General features: G+C 42.1%; 1 protein-coding gene across 3 annotated transcripts in view; it reads left to right on the top strand.

Moving 5' to 3' along the window:
- The window catches only part of LOC144500569 (protein TANC2-like), a 1,073,639-nt gene that overhangs the window by 497,967 nt on the left and 559,841 nt on the right, over nucleotides 1-15,831 (top strand). The window lies entirely within an intron of this gene.

Genomic DNA, 15,831 nt, shown 5'->3' with positions numbered 1-15,831 from the left:
ACCTTGCTGTGTTTCTCTTAAAGAGGCAATCACAGCATTACTGTTTTATGTACAGAGAATATACATTCAGTCTATGCTGCCATCCTTTTTCTGCAGTAAAACACTGGTATCAAATTGACCCGATCCTGTTTCGTCGGACTTCATCTGCACAAATAGTAATTGTCTACGATCTGAAAATTAAATAATAAAGCTATTTCATATCAAATCACCAGACTTTTTGCATATATAGAATAGCAAGGAGATAATTCAGCCAATCCTGCCGGCATCCAACACTTTGAACGAGTTATCCAATTAGTTGCACTCCTCATTATTTTTACCCCATAGTTTTCCCTTCAAATATTCAATTCTCTTTTGAAAGTTGCTATCTGGCAGTACATTCCGGAACACCATTACTGTCTGTGTAAAAAGGCTTCTCTTCACCTAAGAGAAAGTTGTGGGAAGCACATTATGATACCATTTAATATGACACTTCACATACAGTTAATCTTGTGAAATGGAGACATTTAAAACCAGTCGAACAAGTTTAACAGCAGGAACAGTTCCAAATTACATCATTTATTTGTCTGACAGAGAACCTCATCACTTCTGATTTTAATATTCACTCTTGTAGCTAGTTGTGTTTGTGTGAAATGTAATTCAGCAGTAAGGCATTTGACGGAAGGAAAAGCACAAAACTATCTTGTTGCAACAGCAATTCAAGCTTGCAATGTTTAGACAGACTGGGAACTAAATTGAGACCTTCCTAACCTGTACGGTTCTGTTTGCAAGTTTTACTTTGGCTTAGTTGAGAGTACTCTTGTCTTAGAAGGTTGGAGAATTATGTAAACATCTTAGCACTTAAATTATAACTTCCATTGAATGGCAATCATAGTCGGATTTCCACTCCACTCCTATTAACTGCACCAAAGTGCAGCTGCACCCTTATTGCCTGACCTTCGGACTCAGGCTGGTGAGAAAAGTGGAGTGCAGCTGCCCAGGAATCCTCGCAGTCAAGTGCGGGAGAGTCCACCAAAAGGAAGATATGCACACTTTTTCACGGCACTAGCTTCAGTGAAGCAGATAGGTTTAAAGATCCAGCCACTTGAAGAAGTCATGGAGAAGGTAAGTGTGTAAGCTAAATGGGTCGGCGGGAGATTAAGATGGTAGGTGGGGTGGGAAGCTGGTGGGGGTTGAATGGTCAGTGGGGTCTTGGTCATTGAAAAAGAAGGTTGGGAGGGTCAGGAGGGCAGTCGTGGATTATGGTGGGGTAGTTGAAAGGTCAGAAAACTGGGTGGGGAAGTAGTCAGGGGATGGTGAGTAGTGGGGGGGTGGTCGGGAAACTGGGGAGTTAGTCTGGAGGAGTGGGGTTGCTGCTGTGTGGTTGGGGTTTCGGAAGTGGTGGGGGTGATTTGGAAGATCAGGAGGGAAGCCATGGGTGGTGGAGTGGAGGGGGAAGACGGTGGGAGTTACTTGTTTATTTGGGAGGCCAAAAGGGTGGTTATGGGGATGGGGGGATAGTTGGGTGGGCCATGTAGTGGAGAGCTAGTTGGGTGGTCCTTGGGAGTGATAGTCTGGGAGATGGGGGTCGGGTTGAGAGGGCGATGAGGTGGAATTAGCAATGTAGTTATCCAGGAGTTCAAAGTGGTTTTCAATCTTCTAACTTTTCTTGGTAGCTATTCCTGTAAGGCAGTCGGAACCATCCGACGTCTGAGATTGAAATTGGATTTCCAATGCAGTGTAATTAGCCAATGGAAGTTTGAGCTTCCCGGGCAATTACCATGCAGTCTTTACGTGGGGACTGCCGAAAGGCGGGAGGGCGGGATCCAGTTATTATCTAAATTTCAGACAGGTGTCCTCTTTCACTTATGATGTTAAGCGAAGTCTATGTCCATGGTTTTAGTCAGGCATATGGATCTGTCTGCATTTTGAAACTATCTAAGGAATAGAAAATATACCCCAATTCCCTCGGAATAAAATGCTGACGGCTTCTCACACTTCGTGAGATCACATTAACTGAATGAGGAAGAGGTGAAAAGTGCGAAAATGAACAGAAGGGTTGGGAGGAGGTGAAAGGTAGCAGCATCAATGGGTGGAGGTGGGTAAATTAAATCTACTGGAATGACGAGGTGGGAAGGAGAAGTAAGGAAGAAAGAGTGAATTGTAGGAGGGAGGATATGTTGAAAGGTGCTGGTTTGAACTGAGGGAGCACAGTGCTTCTGTGAAAGACTGCAAGAGAGAGTGAAACTGCAGTACTATATAAATAGAAGTCCTTTTCATGTTTTTCTAAATTCACACTGCCATCAAAATAATCCAGAGAAGGGAATTTCATAAGCAATGCTGTCTTTAGGGAACCTGAGAGTAAATTGTAAACCTGAGGGGAATTGAGAGTAAATTGTAATTTTTAAAATTATTAAATGCTGCATAATTTATGGGTGTGCCTTCAAGGGAAGAAATCTAATGAGAAAAGGATATTTTTTCTGTGTACAAGTTTCGGAGTCAATTAATAACAAACACAATTTGAATGCTAATGGTAAATAAACAGCTGTGGCAACAGAACAGCTGTTTGGTATTATTGCACTTGCTGAGAGAGAGGTGAAGGAGAAATTGTTTTCAATTCATGGGGCACTGGCATCAGTACTGGGAAAAGGGACAACATCACTTAAACCATGCTGGAACCAGGGTCTTAGCAAAATGTCTAATTAGGGCTGTAGAGAAAGGTTTCAACTAAATAGTTGATGGGGAGGGATTCACATGAGGGGAGATTCAGCATTCGCCAGAAGACAAGGTCAAAGTAGGGAAACATGGTAAAAGGACGGAATTAAAGGCTCTTTGTCTGAATGCATGCAGAACTTGTAACAAGGTGAATGAATCGATAACACACACAGAAATAAATGGGTATGATATGATAGCCATTACAGCAACTTGGCTGGAAAGTGACCAAAGCTGGGAACTGAATACTATTTCACAATTTGGAAGGAAGGAAAAGTAGTGATGAGGGAAATTTGTACAGTACTGACAAATGATTTTGACTCCAGAGATCAAGATATAGACTCAGGTTGGTTGCTAATATGAAATAACAAGGAAAGAAGTAATTGGTGGGAGTGGTTTATAGACTCCCTAAGAAGACCTATATTGCAGGGCAGTGTGTAAATAAAGAGACGATAGGTATTGTGAAAAAAAATTGCAATAACAGGACAATTTTAATCTTTTAGATTGGACAAATCTCAAAACTTTGAGAATGATAAAAGCAAATTACTGTGGATTCTGGATTCTGAAACAAAAACAGAACATGCTGGAAGATTTCAGCAGGTCTGACAGCATCTGTGGAAAGAAATTAGAGCTAACATTTCAAGTCTGGATGACTCTTCATTCGAGCCAAAGGGAACTGGAAATAGGATGAGATTTATACTGTTGTGGGAGGGGGAAAGGGGGGAGGAGGGCTTTGGAGCAGTAGAGGCTGGATAGAGGGCCAGTGGTGGGTGGAGGCTGGAGAGAGATTAACAAAGATGCCATGGATGAAAAGACAAAGGAAATGTAAATAGTGGTGATCATGGCCAAGAAGAGTGCTGATAGTGGCACATTAAGAGATCAGAATATATGAATGGCAAAACAAAGGTAAGCAGTATGGCAAAGGACAACCTGGAACAGGTAACCAATTGCCCTAGTGGGGTGACGTGGGTGTAGTTTTTAAAGTTTATTTATTAGTGTCTCAAGTAAGCTTACATTAACACTGCAATGAGGTTACTGTGAAAATCCCCTAGTCGCCACACTCCGGCGCCTGTTCAGGTAACTGAGGGAGAATTTAGCATGGTCAATGCACCTAACCAGCACGTCTTTCAGACTGTGGGAGGAAACTGGAGCACCCGGAGGAAACCCACACATAACGGGGAGAACATGCAAACTCCACACAGATAGTGACCCAAGGTGGGAGTCTAACTGGGTCCCTGGTGCTGGAAAGAAGTGAGTTCTGCAATTTTGCTCCTGTTACAGTGAAGGAAGAACGAAACCAAAAGAGAAAACGTTGGAAAATCTCAGCAGGTCTGGCAGCATCTGTTAGGAAAGAAAAGAGCTGATGTTTCAAGTCTAGATGACCCTTTGTCAAAGCTAAAAGGTATAGAAAGTGGGAGATATTTATACTGCAGGGGGAGGAATGAAAGGTGAGTCATAGCCACAGAAACCAGGGAAAAGACTGCTAATAGCTGTCCACAGAGAGAATAAAGGGTGTGAATGGCCAAACGGCAGAGAAGCTGTGACAGGTGGAGATGTTGGGGGGGAATGGGACAGAGGTAAAATGTAGAAAAGGGGAAGCGGGGGGAGAAAAGGTTGGTGGGGGGGGGGGGGGGGAGAAAAATGAAGAAAGACCATAAAAATAAAATAAAATGAAAACAAAGGGGGTTGAGGTGGGATAGAGCAAATCATCTGAAGTTGTTGAATTCGATGTTGAGAATGGAAGGCTGTAAAATGCCTAGCCGAAAGATGAGATGCTGTTCCTCCAGTTTGCGTTGAGCTTCACTGGAACATTGCAGCAAGCCAAGGACAGATATGCAGGCATGGGAACAGGAGCGTGTGTTAAAATGGCAAGCAACTGGAAGGTCAGGGCCCTGATTGCGCACAGACCGAAAGTGCTCAGCAAAGCAATCACCCAGTCTACGCTTGGTCTCTCCGATATAGAGGAGGCAACATTGGGAGCAGCGAATGCAACACACCAAATTGAAAGAGGTGCCAGTGAAACGCTGCTTAACCTGGAATGAATGTTTTGGACCTTGGATGGTGAACATAGAAGAGGTAAAGGGACAGGTGTTACACTGTCTGCGATTGCATGGGAAGGTGCCATGAGTGACGGGAGAGGTGTTGGGAATAGTGGAGGAGTGGACTAGGTTATTCCGCAGGGAGTGGTCTCTGCGGAATGCTGACAGAGGGAGTGAAGGGAAGATGCGTTTGGTGGTGGCATCGCGCTGGAGTTGGCGAAAATGGTGGAGGATTATGCTTTGCATGCGGAGGCTGGTGGGGTGAAATGTGAGAACAAGGGGGATTCTATCTTTGTTCTCGGAGGGGGTGAGGGCCATGGCGTGGGAGATGGACTGCACGCTGTTGAGGGCCCTGTCCACGACTGTAAATGGGAATCCACGGTTGTGGAAAAAGGAGTACATATTAGAAGCACCACTTTGGAAAGTGGCATCATTGGAACAAATGCGACAGAGGCGAAGGAGCTGAGAGAAAGGGCTGGAATCCTTATGGGATGTAGGGTGTGAAGAACTGTAGTCCAGATAGCTGTGGGAGTCAGTGGGCTTGTAATGGATATTGGCTGATGGTCTATTGCCGGAAATGGAGACAGGAAGGAAAGGGAAGGGTTTGAGATGGACCAGGTGAAGGCGATGGAGGGTGGAAACTGGAAGCGAAGTTAATGAATTTTTCGAGGTCTGGACGAGAGCATGAAGCGGCACCAAAATAGTCATTGATGTACTGGTAAAGGAGTTGTGGGAGGGGACCTGTGTAGAGCTGGAACAAGGAATGTTTCACATACCCCATAAAAAGACAAGTGTAGACATGCAGGTACCCATTGCTATTCCTTTGGGTGATCGCTTTGCTGAGCACCTTCGGTCTGTGCGCAATCAGGGCCCTGACCTTCAGGTTGCTTGCCATTTTAACACACGACCCTGCTTCCATGTCCTTGGCTTGCTGCAATGTTCCAGTGAAGCTCAACGCAAACTGGAGGAACAGCATCTCATCTTCCAGCTAAGCATTTTACAGCCTTCCGGTCTCAACATTGAATTCAACAACTTCAGATGATTTGCTCTACCCCACCTCGGCCCCCTTTGTTTTCATTTTATTTTATTTTATTTTTTACTGTTCTCTACCTTTTATTTCTTTATGGTCTTTCTTCATTATTCTTCCCCTCCCCCAGCCTCACTCTTTCCTTCCCCTACTTCATCCCCCTTCCCTTAACTTTTCTCCCCCCCGCTTCCTCTTTTCTACATTCTACCTCTGTCCCATTTCTTTCCCCCCCCCCCCCCCCCCCGCCCAACATCTCCATCTGTCACAGCTTACAGCTTCTCTGCCATTTGGCCATTCACACCCTTTATTCTCTCTGTGGACAGCTATTAGCAGTCTTTTCCCCTGGTTTCTATGACCATGACTCATCTTTTGTTCCCTCTCCCTGAAGTATAAGTATCTCTCACTTTCTATGCCTTTTAGCTTTGACAAAGGGTCATCTGGACTCGAAACGTCAACTCTTTTCTCTCCTTACAGATGCTGCCAGAACTGCTGAGATTTTCCACCGTTTTCTCTTTTGGTTTCAGATTCCAGCATCCGCAGTAATTTGCTTTTACTTTATGAAGGAAGAACGGTATGGATACAACAAGATGGTGTATAGCTTTAGAGGAATTTGAAGGTGGTTGTGTTTCCATGTTCTTGAAACCTATTGCCCTTCTAGGTGGCAGGGTTGTAGGTTTGAAAGGAGCTGTCAAAGGAGTTGTTGACTTGCTACAGTGCATTTTATAGTTGGTGCATATTGCTGCCACTGTGCGTCAGTGGTGGAGGGAGTGAATGCTTAAGTTGATTGGGGGATTGATCAGGCGGTCTACTTTGTCTTGGATGATGTTGAGTTGTTGGAGCTCTATGTGAGTGGAGAGCTCCATCACATGCCTGACTTGTGCCTTGGAGATGGTGGACAGGCTTTGGGGAATCAGGAGGTGAATTATTCTCTGAAGAATTCTCAGCCTCCTCTTGGAGTCGCAGTATTTATATATAGCTAGTCCAGTTTCTGGTCAGATGTAAACCCAGGATGTTGTTAGTGGGGGATTCTGCGATGGTGTTTCCATTTGCATGACAAAGAGAGATGATTCGATTCTCTCTTGTTGGAGATGATCATTGCCTGGCAGGCAGTTCTGCATCTTCCTCACAATGCACATTCCTACCTAGCATTGTGTCATCTGTGAACTTGGAAATATTACGTTTGGTCCCCACATTCAAATTACTGATTTCTTTTGTGAACAACTTGGGCCCCAAGTACGGATGCTTGCGGTACCCAACTAGTCACATCATGCCAGTGGGCCAATGTTCTCATTTCTGTTTGTTAGCCAATCTTTAATCCAAGCTAATTACCTCCTATCCCATGTGTATTAATTTTAATTTCTGGAGTTGCATGTAGGCCAGACCAGGTGAGGACATGTGAATTCCTTCCCTTGAGGCTATTGGTGATTCAGATGGGTTTTCATACCAATCTATGGCACCATTACTGAAATTCCAGATTTTAAAATTTAATGGATTGAATTTATTAATCTAGTTTAAATTCCAGCAGTGGTGAGATTTGAACTTGTGTCCCCATGGCATTAGTCTGGTCCTCACTCAGAGACATTACCACTGTGACACTGTCTCCCATTATCCAAGGGATATAACAGGCAGGGCTGATAAAGGGGAATTGGTTGATGTAGTGTATATTAATTTCCAAATGACATTTGATACGATTAAGTATTGATTTTAATTACCTTTTCTTGAAGATGTGCAATCATATGTTGCAACCTGGAACCTAAGATGGGAGGGTGGAAGGAGACGTGGAACCTGTTACATTTGTTGAATGTTCCTTACTTTGCATTCTATCAAAACCTAGTGTCTCATGGTATTTCACCATCTTTCATCTGTGTGGGTGTTACTAGCCACACCAAAATGTTAGAACACCACTCAAGTGAATTTAACTCGATTTTTAATCTATTTCTCCAAATTTTTGAATTCTTTTATCATGACGAGCATGCTGAAAGAATAATTATCAAAATGGAGCCATGGAATTCTGAAATATTATTTGTATAAGTCATTTTCATTTTGTGTTAAAATAACTCATAATAGCAGAGTGAAAATACATGAAATCTAAAAATAAAACCAGAAAATGATTTTCACGTTCTGAATGGGTTACATGGAAGATGGTGTTACCTAGGTAACTGACTGCATTCCAGTGAGAATCTTCAGTGCAGGCACTATTCTGTGTTGAAAGTGTACCGCCAACCTGAGATGATGCATGATTTATAATCTGCCAGTTGCTTATGTGCTGGCAGAGAAGTTGAGTTCTAAAGTATATTCCAAGAATACCATACAGCAAATTAGTTCAACACTGATAGATTGCAAATGCTCTTTCCATTCCTGGGAGCACTATGTCTTTTTAAAAAAGAAATTCACTGGTTTCTTTGTCTGAAATCACCAAAAACGGCATCCTAAATTGTCCTAAAATGATTCCCATGAAGCTCTGTAATCACCTTTGAGTGCACACAAGAACTAACATTGCCTGGAAAAATGAACTAAAAATAACAAATTAGGCTCAGCACTATCTCCAGTGTTTCTTGCTTCACATAACATTAATCTGCCAGTAAGCTTTTTTCGTATCTACTCTTGCTCCGGTTTCCTCCCACAGTCAGAAAGACGTGCTGGTTAGGTGCGTTGGCCATGCTAAATTCTCCCTCAGTGTACCCGAACAGGCACCAAAGTGTGGCAACTTTCACAGTAACTCCATTGCAGTGTTAATGAAAGCCAACTTGTGACACTAATAAATAAACTTAAAATTATGTGTTGAAACGATTGCTGAATGCTTTTTTTATGTATTTCATTTCAACACCTTGCAGCTGCACTTCTTCAGGACAAGATCCTGGGGTTAAAGTCCAATGCTGATCTTAGCAGAGTTTGTGGGGTCAATGAGAGGGCAGCATGATAAGCTTGGCAGATAGGCTCAATAGACACTAACGATTGTCGGCTGTGACTTGGTGGTAGCAAGCTTGCCTCTGAATCAGAAGCTTGTGGGTCCAAACCCCACTTCAGTGATTTGAATATGTTTATATGAGGCATTAGTGCAACGCACAGTAAGTGCTGTAGTGTATGAAGTGCTGTCCCCTGCATAAAACATTAAACCAAGGCACCATTTGTGTTCTCAGTTGGACATAAAAGATTCTATGACACTTTTCAAAAAACAGTGGAGGAGATATTCTAATTTACTGGCCAATATTTCTTCCATCAACACCCAAAAAGGATGATCTTGTAGTAAGGTCCCACCATTCAAATCTTCACTTGTGAATTTGCTCATCCCACAAAACATATTTTGCCGATTGTGGGTCCAATGTTCACTAATCTGCAGTTTTCAGAGAAAAAATACGAGAGGAAATGTTGGAAATGTGTCATAAAATAGAAAAAAGGCCTAAAGGAATATAAAAAGTAAAACGATACAGAGGCTTTCCGTGACGTATTTCCTGGACTAGAAGATGCATCACGTGTGAATTGGCTGCCAATTTGCTCACTGGAGTGCTCATACTTGTTATGATTTACTTATGTCATTTGCAGTACAGCTTCTATACAATCTTGAAGGCACCACTATTGAAACATGAGTGAATCTGAACGAAGCAGTAAACATGGTACAATTGTGAAGGCCGTCTCCTTTGTCTTCCAGAGGATGGTTAAAAGTGTTTTGATCTTCAGAATGTGAAGTTGGTGGGAGAGGTTGCATCAGCTAACTATGCAGCTACAGGAGGGTTTCCCAGTGTGCTTCAGAAATTCATTGATAGAGGGTGCCAGCTGGAACAGGTCTTTAACACAGACAAAACTGGTCTATCTGGAAAAAAGTACAAAATAGAACTTGGATATCCAGAGAAGAAAGGACAGCACCTGGTTTTAAAACCACAAAAGACATGCTAACACTCAGTATGTGCCAATGTGACTTGTTTGAACCAATGCTGTTTTATAGGTTATAAAACCCTCAAGCTCCTAAATGAAAAAGTAAATGTTATCTACCAGTGTTTTGGAAGGCTCATAGCAGTAGTGTTTGAAGACTGGTTTGAAAATCAGTTTTGGTGTCCGGACTTGTTTGATGCAAAAGAACTTCAAGGCCCGACTTAAACTTGGTAATGCTCCTGGATGTCCATCTTCTCTTGCAGATAGCTATCCAGATGATTAAATTTTGTTTTTACCCTTATCCAGCCAATGGACCAGAGAGACATTGTAACCTTCAGAGCTTACTACTTCGTAGAATTTTCAATTGCATTCTTAACATTATGGAAACAAACCCATCAACCCCTGTCCATGATTGCTGGAAGGAATTCAATATCTTGTATTAATAGGGATACTTGAAGATGTGTGGGATGAGATTAGAGAATCAAGCATCAAAGCCTGCCTGAAAAAGGTTTGGTCTGAGGCTGTGAATGATTTCACAGGGTCCCCCAATGTGGATTGCAGAGTGGGCAAAACAAGTTGGAGGTGGGGTTTGAAGACCTTATCACAGATGAACTAGAAGAGTTGCTTCAGGTCTCATTGAGTGGAACTTTACAGAAGAAATGGTGGAACTGTTGAAGTTAAGTGAATGTGAAGAGGAGGAGGATCAACATTTACCCAAAATAGTGGCAGAACTCAAGATTGGATGAAGACTTGAAAAACAGGTGACCTACTATCGACACAAACATGAAAAGAAACATCGTCTTTCGCTATTGCTCCTTAGATAGAATTCTACAAGGAAAGCATTTAAAAAATAACATCTTTTTTATTCTACTGCCACATCAACATCTACATTAGGCAGCTCACCCATTCCTTCCATCTCCACCTTCAAGTAAATCTCCACCAGCTTCACTTCCGAGTCCATCACATTCTGCTGGAGTTTTATAGAAAGGGTAAGTGTGACCAGTATATATTGCTTAATTTGCTAAACAGTGGGACATCTTTATATTTATATAAAAGAAGTATTGCTTTTATTGTCTGGGACCTCTTAAATTTGATTTCCATTATAAAATATGTTCGTCATTTGTGAGATTTCCCAGGAACATAGCCCCCTGTTTGTGCGGTTTGCTTTACATTGAAAAGTAGTTGCTCAGTCATGCTGGTCCTACTCCATGAACACTGGCAGTCTTTCCATTCAAAGGATCAGTTTTTGTGTGAGTATTGATACAGAATGCGACTAGCTATTTGACATAAAGACTGTATGCTGAAAGTGACCCTGTCCTGACCTGGGTCTTATGAAACATTAGCAGTGTTGAAAAAAATATAATATAACTTTGGGTTATGTAAACAAGAGATAAATATAAATCTAATTGAGGCAGCCATTATAGAAGAAGCATTTGGTGGAGCATGAGAGTTCAAAAACCCCATTACAGCATTGTAGTCAGGACCCATTCAGAGAGTCATTTTCCTTTAACCTACATTGAATGTAAACATTACATTTTATTTCCACATATTTGATAGAATGTGTGGTTTAATTTATTTTTCTTGAGAATGTAATTAAGACATGCTGGGCCTCACTGAGTATGATCTCACCCTGTTGCTGTTCAAAACATTGATTATTACACTTGAATCAGAATGGTGATGCTCTGTGGTTGCTTAGGTTTTCTGTACACAAAGGTTTTAAAAAATAATCTTGTCGCCATTGCTGTGCTAAAATTGAATGGGAGCGACACGTAAAACTGTACAGTATTTTAATAATGCTTTTGCTCACATGAGCGCCACCAAGTGGATCTGGTTACAAGGCTATTTTCTGTGGTAGCCATATTTCCAACTTTGAATTACCAGATATGTTGGGTACACACAATTGAATTTTTGATTATCTTGCACTGAACATAACTGCTGTAAATCCAAGAAAGAAAGTGGTTTCTAAAGCAGAGCAAACTTGTAAATCTGCCTGGTTTCATTTTCATAGATTGTAATCCTCATTACTCTATCATGATTTCAGAGTGACAAGCGAACTTTGATGTTTGGGTTATTATGTCAGGGAGGTTTGAAAATCTCCAGACCAGTTTATACTCAGCTAAAGTGTCAAGTTAAACAATACTGTTCACAATTAATTCAAATGTTATTGGAGCAGCTTGTATGGGGATTTTGGAAATTCAAAAACAATATTTCCTGAGAGTTATAAGATATTGTGTAGGTTTATTTGAAGAGGAAATATGCTTCCCCACCAATGAATAGCTTCCCTAATAGCTTAATGTAGATATCTGCTGCCTTGTGTGTGTAGTAGGAATCTGATTCAACCCACAGCCCGTATTAAGTTAGTAAATACCAGGTGGGTTGGTTATATGACTGGTAAAATTGCTGTCAGTGTCCCTGAATTGGACATGTTTTGATTCCTATTCCGCTACCCAGTGAAATATGATCGGATATCTGCTGAGGACAGAATTGAGCTTTGCTGTGGACTTCTCTACACCCGAATGACCTAAAATGGGCAGCGAAATGAGCAAGGTGTACCATCAGTTAATTGCATTGCAGCATCATACTTTCAGAAGAAAGTTACAGAATGTTTTTTTAAAAAAAACTAATTTGGCATTCAGCATTCAAAAAAGGGTTTGTGTGTGTACATTGTGTTTTAAAGAGTTTCATCTTTTGTGGGTGCTTAAAAGCAATATTATTGAAACAAGCCCTGTAAAATTCTGAAGAAAAAAGATTGGGATTGGAGTCTAGTTTCTGCTGTTTACAATGGCTGAACCTTTGCCAGTAATTTATTTTCATACTCGTTCATGAGATGGGATGTCATTGGCTAGGCCAGTATTTATTACCCACCCCTAATTGCCTTTAAGGTGGTGGTGAGTTGCCTTCTTGAACCGCTGCAGACCATGTCGTGCAGGTACAACCAACAGTGCTGTTAGGGATGACGTTCAAGCATTTTGACCAAGCAGCAGTGAAGGAATAGTGATATAGTTAAAAGTCAGAATCGGTGTATAGCTTGAAGACAAACTTACAGATGTTGGTGTCCCATGATCTGCTGCCCTTGTCCTTCTCGATGGTCATGATGTGGAGATGCCGGCGTTGAACTGGGGTAAACACAGTAAGGAGCCTAACAACACCAGGTTAAAGTCCAACAGTTTTATTTGGGAGCAAACACCACTAGCTTTCGGAGCGCTACTCCTTCGTCAGGTGAATAATGATTATTCATTATTCTGTAACTTGAGTTTGTGTCTTTATATGCCCTGTTTGCTGTTTGTTAGCAGATCTCTCACTCACCTGACGAAGGAGCAGCGCTCCGAAAGCGAGTGGCGTTTGCTACCTTCTAGATGGTGGCAGTGTAGGTTTGGACGGTGCTGTTTGAGGAGTCTTGATAAGTTCTTGCAGTGCACCGTGTAGATGGTATACACTACTGTGTGTCGGTGGTGGGGGAGTGAATGTTTATGGGTGGGGTACAAATTAATTGAGTTGATTTAGGCAAGTGGAGCATATTTTATCACACTCTTGACTGCTGCTTTATCAATGCTGGATAGGCTGTGGGAAGTCAGAAGGTGAGTTACATGGTGCAGGAGAGCTGAAGACCAGTCTCTGACCTGCTCTTGTAGCTATAATATTTACATGACTAGTCCAGTTCACTTTCTGGTCAATGGTTACCCCCAGGATGTTGATAGCGGATGTTTCAGTGATGGTAATGCCATTGAATGTCCTGGGGCGATGGTTTGATTTCTGTCTAGTTGAGATGGTCATTACTTGGCACTTGTATGACATGAATGTAAGTTGCCATTTGTCAGACCAAGCCTGGATATTGTCTAGATTTTGCTGCATTTGGGCATGCTCTGCTTCAGTATCTGTGGAGTCACACATGTTTGCCGAACATTTTGCAATCATCAACAAACATCTCCCACTTCTGACATTACGATGGAAGGAAAGTTTTCGATAAATCAGTTGAAGAGGGTTGGATCTGAGGAACTCCTGCAGTGATGCCCCAGATTTGAGATGATTGGCCTGCTGGGAGGTTTCCCTCTGATAATTCCCATTTGACTTCAGTTTTGCTGGGGCTCCTTGATGCCACATTCTGTCACTTGCTGTTTGATGTCAAGGGCAGTTACACTCAAAGCAGGCTCCAGGCAGCTGAGGCTCAAAGGAATCCTGAGTGCAGTTGTTCGTTGCAGGTTTCGACCTCATGGTTTTCAGCTCACAGAGAGGCCCTGTGAGCTCTTACCAGACTCCAGGAGTTAGGGCTCAGAGAAGACCTGGGAAACTGAGAAGGTGATAGAAGGCCACTGCTCCCTGCTAGGCAGTTAGGGCTCGCAGAAGCTCTGAGAGCCATTTATAGCTTGGTGTAGTCGAGAGACTGGAGTGCTTATAAATCCAGGGGAAGTGCCAGCTTCATGAAGCTAGCAGTTTGCGGAAGAGTTGGAGGTGTGCCAGTGATTAGAGGCCACTGTGCAGACTTGTGAATTCCATGGGGGAGAGTCTTAGGAAGAGGGTTTGCATCATTGAAGGTGAGCAGTTGTTGAGACAGTCCAAGAAAGAATGGATTCCAAGGAAATTCAGAGTTTAGATCTTTGAAACTTGTGAGGGAAACTAAGATTTAGAGATTTTTTTGAATCTTCATGGTCACTGACATTCTGGGTGTGTTGTTGAGAAATTGAGAGTGTTGTCTTGGTCGCATGTGTCATTTAATGGACAGTGTGGTGTGTTTGTTCATAGTTTGCCTGCTAAGTAATTTTTAGCTCATGTTAATTATGAATCTGAGAATATTAGATCGATGTTTTAAATTATTTTACTTTGATAATGTGTAGTAAAGTTCTGTTTGCTTAAAATTGTGAAATCTTGTGGCTATTACTAAGTATGTGGGATTTCAAGCTTCATTTACTTTTTCTTTGTTGCAAAAATATACTTTACTTGTAAAATATCTGAAAGAACATTAGAAACATTTCAAAATGACCAAAATTATATTGAAATTTCCCACATAGATCATGTTGCACTGGTGCTTCAATGCAATCAAAAGTTGCCAGGTTAAAGTCCAACAGGTTTATTTGGTAGCAAATGCCACTAGCTTTCGGAGCGCTGCCCCTTCGTCAGATGGAGTGGAAAAATGCTCACAAACAGGGCATACAGAGACACAAACTCAATTTACAGAATAATGATTGGAATGCAGTCTTTACGGATAATCAAGTCTTAAAGGTACAAACAGTGTGAATGGAGGGAGCAATAAGCACAGGTTAAAGAGATGCGTATTGTCTTCAGACAGGACAGCCAGTGAGATTCTGCAAGTCCAGACAAGAGATTCTGCAAGTCCGCAACTTGTCTGGACTTGTAGAATCTCACTGGCTGTCCTGTCTGGAGACAATACGCATCTCTTTAACCTGTGCTTAATGCTCCCTCCATTCACATTGTTTGTACCTTTAAGACCTGATTATCTGTAGAGACTGCATTCCAATCATTATTCTGTAAATTGACGTTGTGTTTCTGTATGCCCTGTTTGTGAGCATTTCTCCACTTCACTGGCGAAGGGGCAGCGCTCCGAAAGCTAGTGGCATTTGCTACCAAATAAACCTGTTGGACTTTAACCTGGTGTTGTTAAACTTCTTACTGTGACCTCCCCTGTAGCCAGTGAGGATACAAAGATTTCTCTCAAGGCCCCAGCAACTTCCTTCCTTGCCTCTCAGTATTCTGGGGTATATCCCTGGGGACTTATCTGCCGTAATGTTTTTCAAGAACCTCAATACCTCCTCCTCCTTGATCTCAACATGACTCAACTATCTACACATCCTTTCCCAGACTCATCAACATCCACCAAGTGCTTCTCTTTGGTGGATACTAACGCAAAGTACTCATTTAATACCTCGCCCATTTCCTCTGGCTCCACACATAGTTCCCTCCCTTGTCCTTTAGTGGGCCAACCCTCTCCCTGGCTACCCTTTTGCTCTTTATATATGTACAAAAAGCCTTGGGATTTTCCTTAATCCTGCTGGCCAATGCTTTTTCATGACCCCTTTTAGTCCTTCTTACTCCTTACTTAAGTTTCTTTCTACTTTCCTTGTATTCCACACTTGCTTCGTGTGTTCCCAGCCTCCTAGCTTTGACAAATGCTTCCTTTTTCTCTGTGACTAGGCTCACAATATCTCTTGTTATCCAAGGTTCCCAAAACTTGCCATACTTATCCTTCAACCT

The sequence above is a fragment of the Mustelus asterias genome, chromosome 11 (assembly GCF_964213995.1).
Source record: "Mustelus asterias chromosome 11, sMusAst1.hap1.1, whole genome shotgun sequence".
NCBI classification, from domain to species: Eukaryota; Metazoa; Chordata; class Chondrichthyes; order Carcharhiniformes; family Triakidae; genus Mustelus; species Mustelus asterias.
This window is presented reverse-complemented; position numbering and strand designations above follow the sequence as displayed.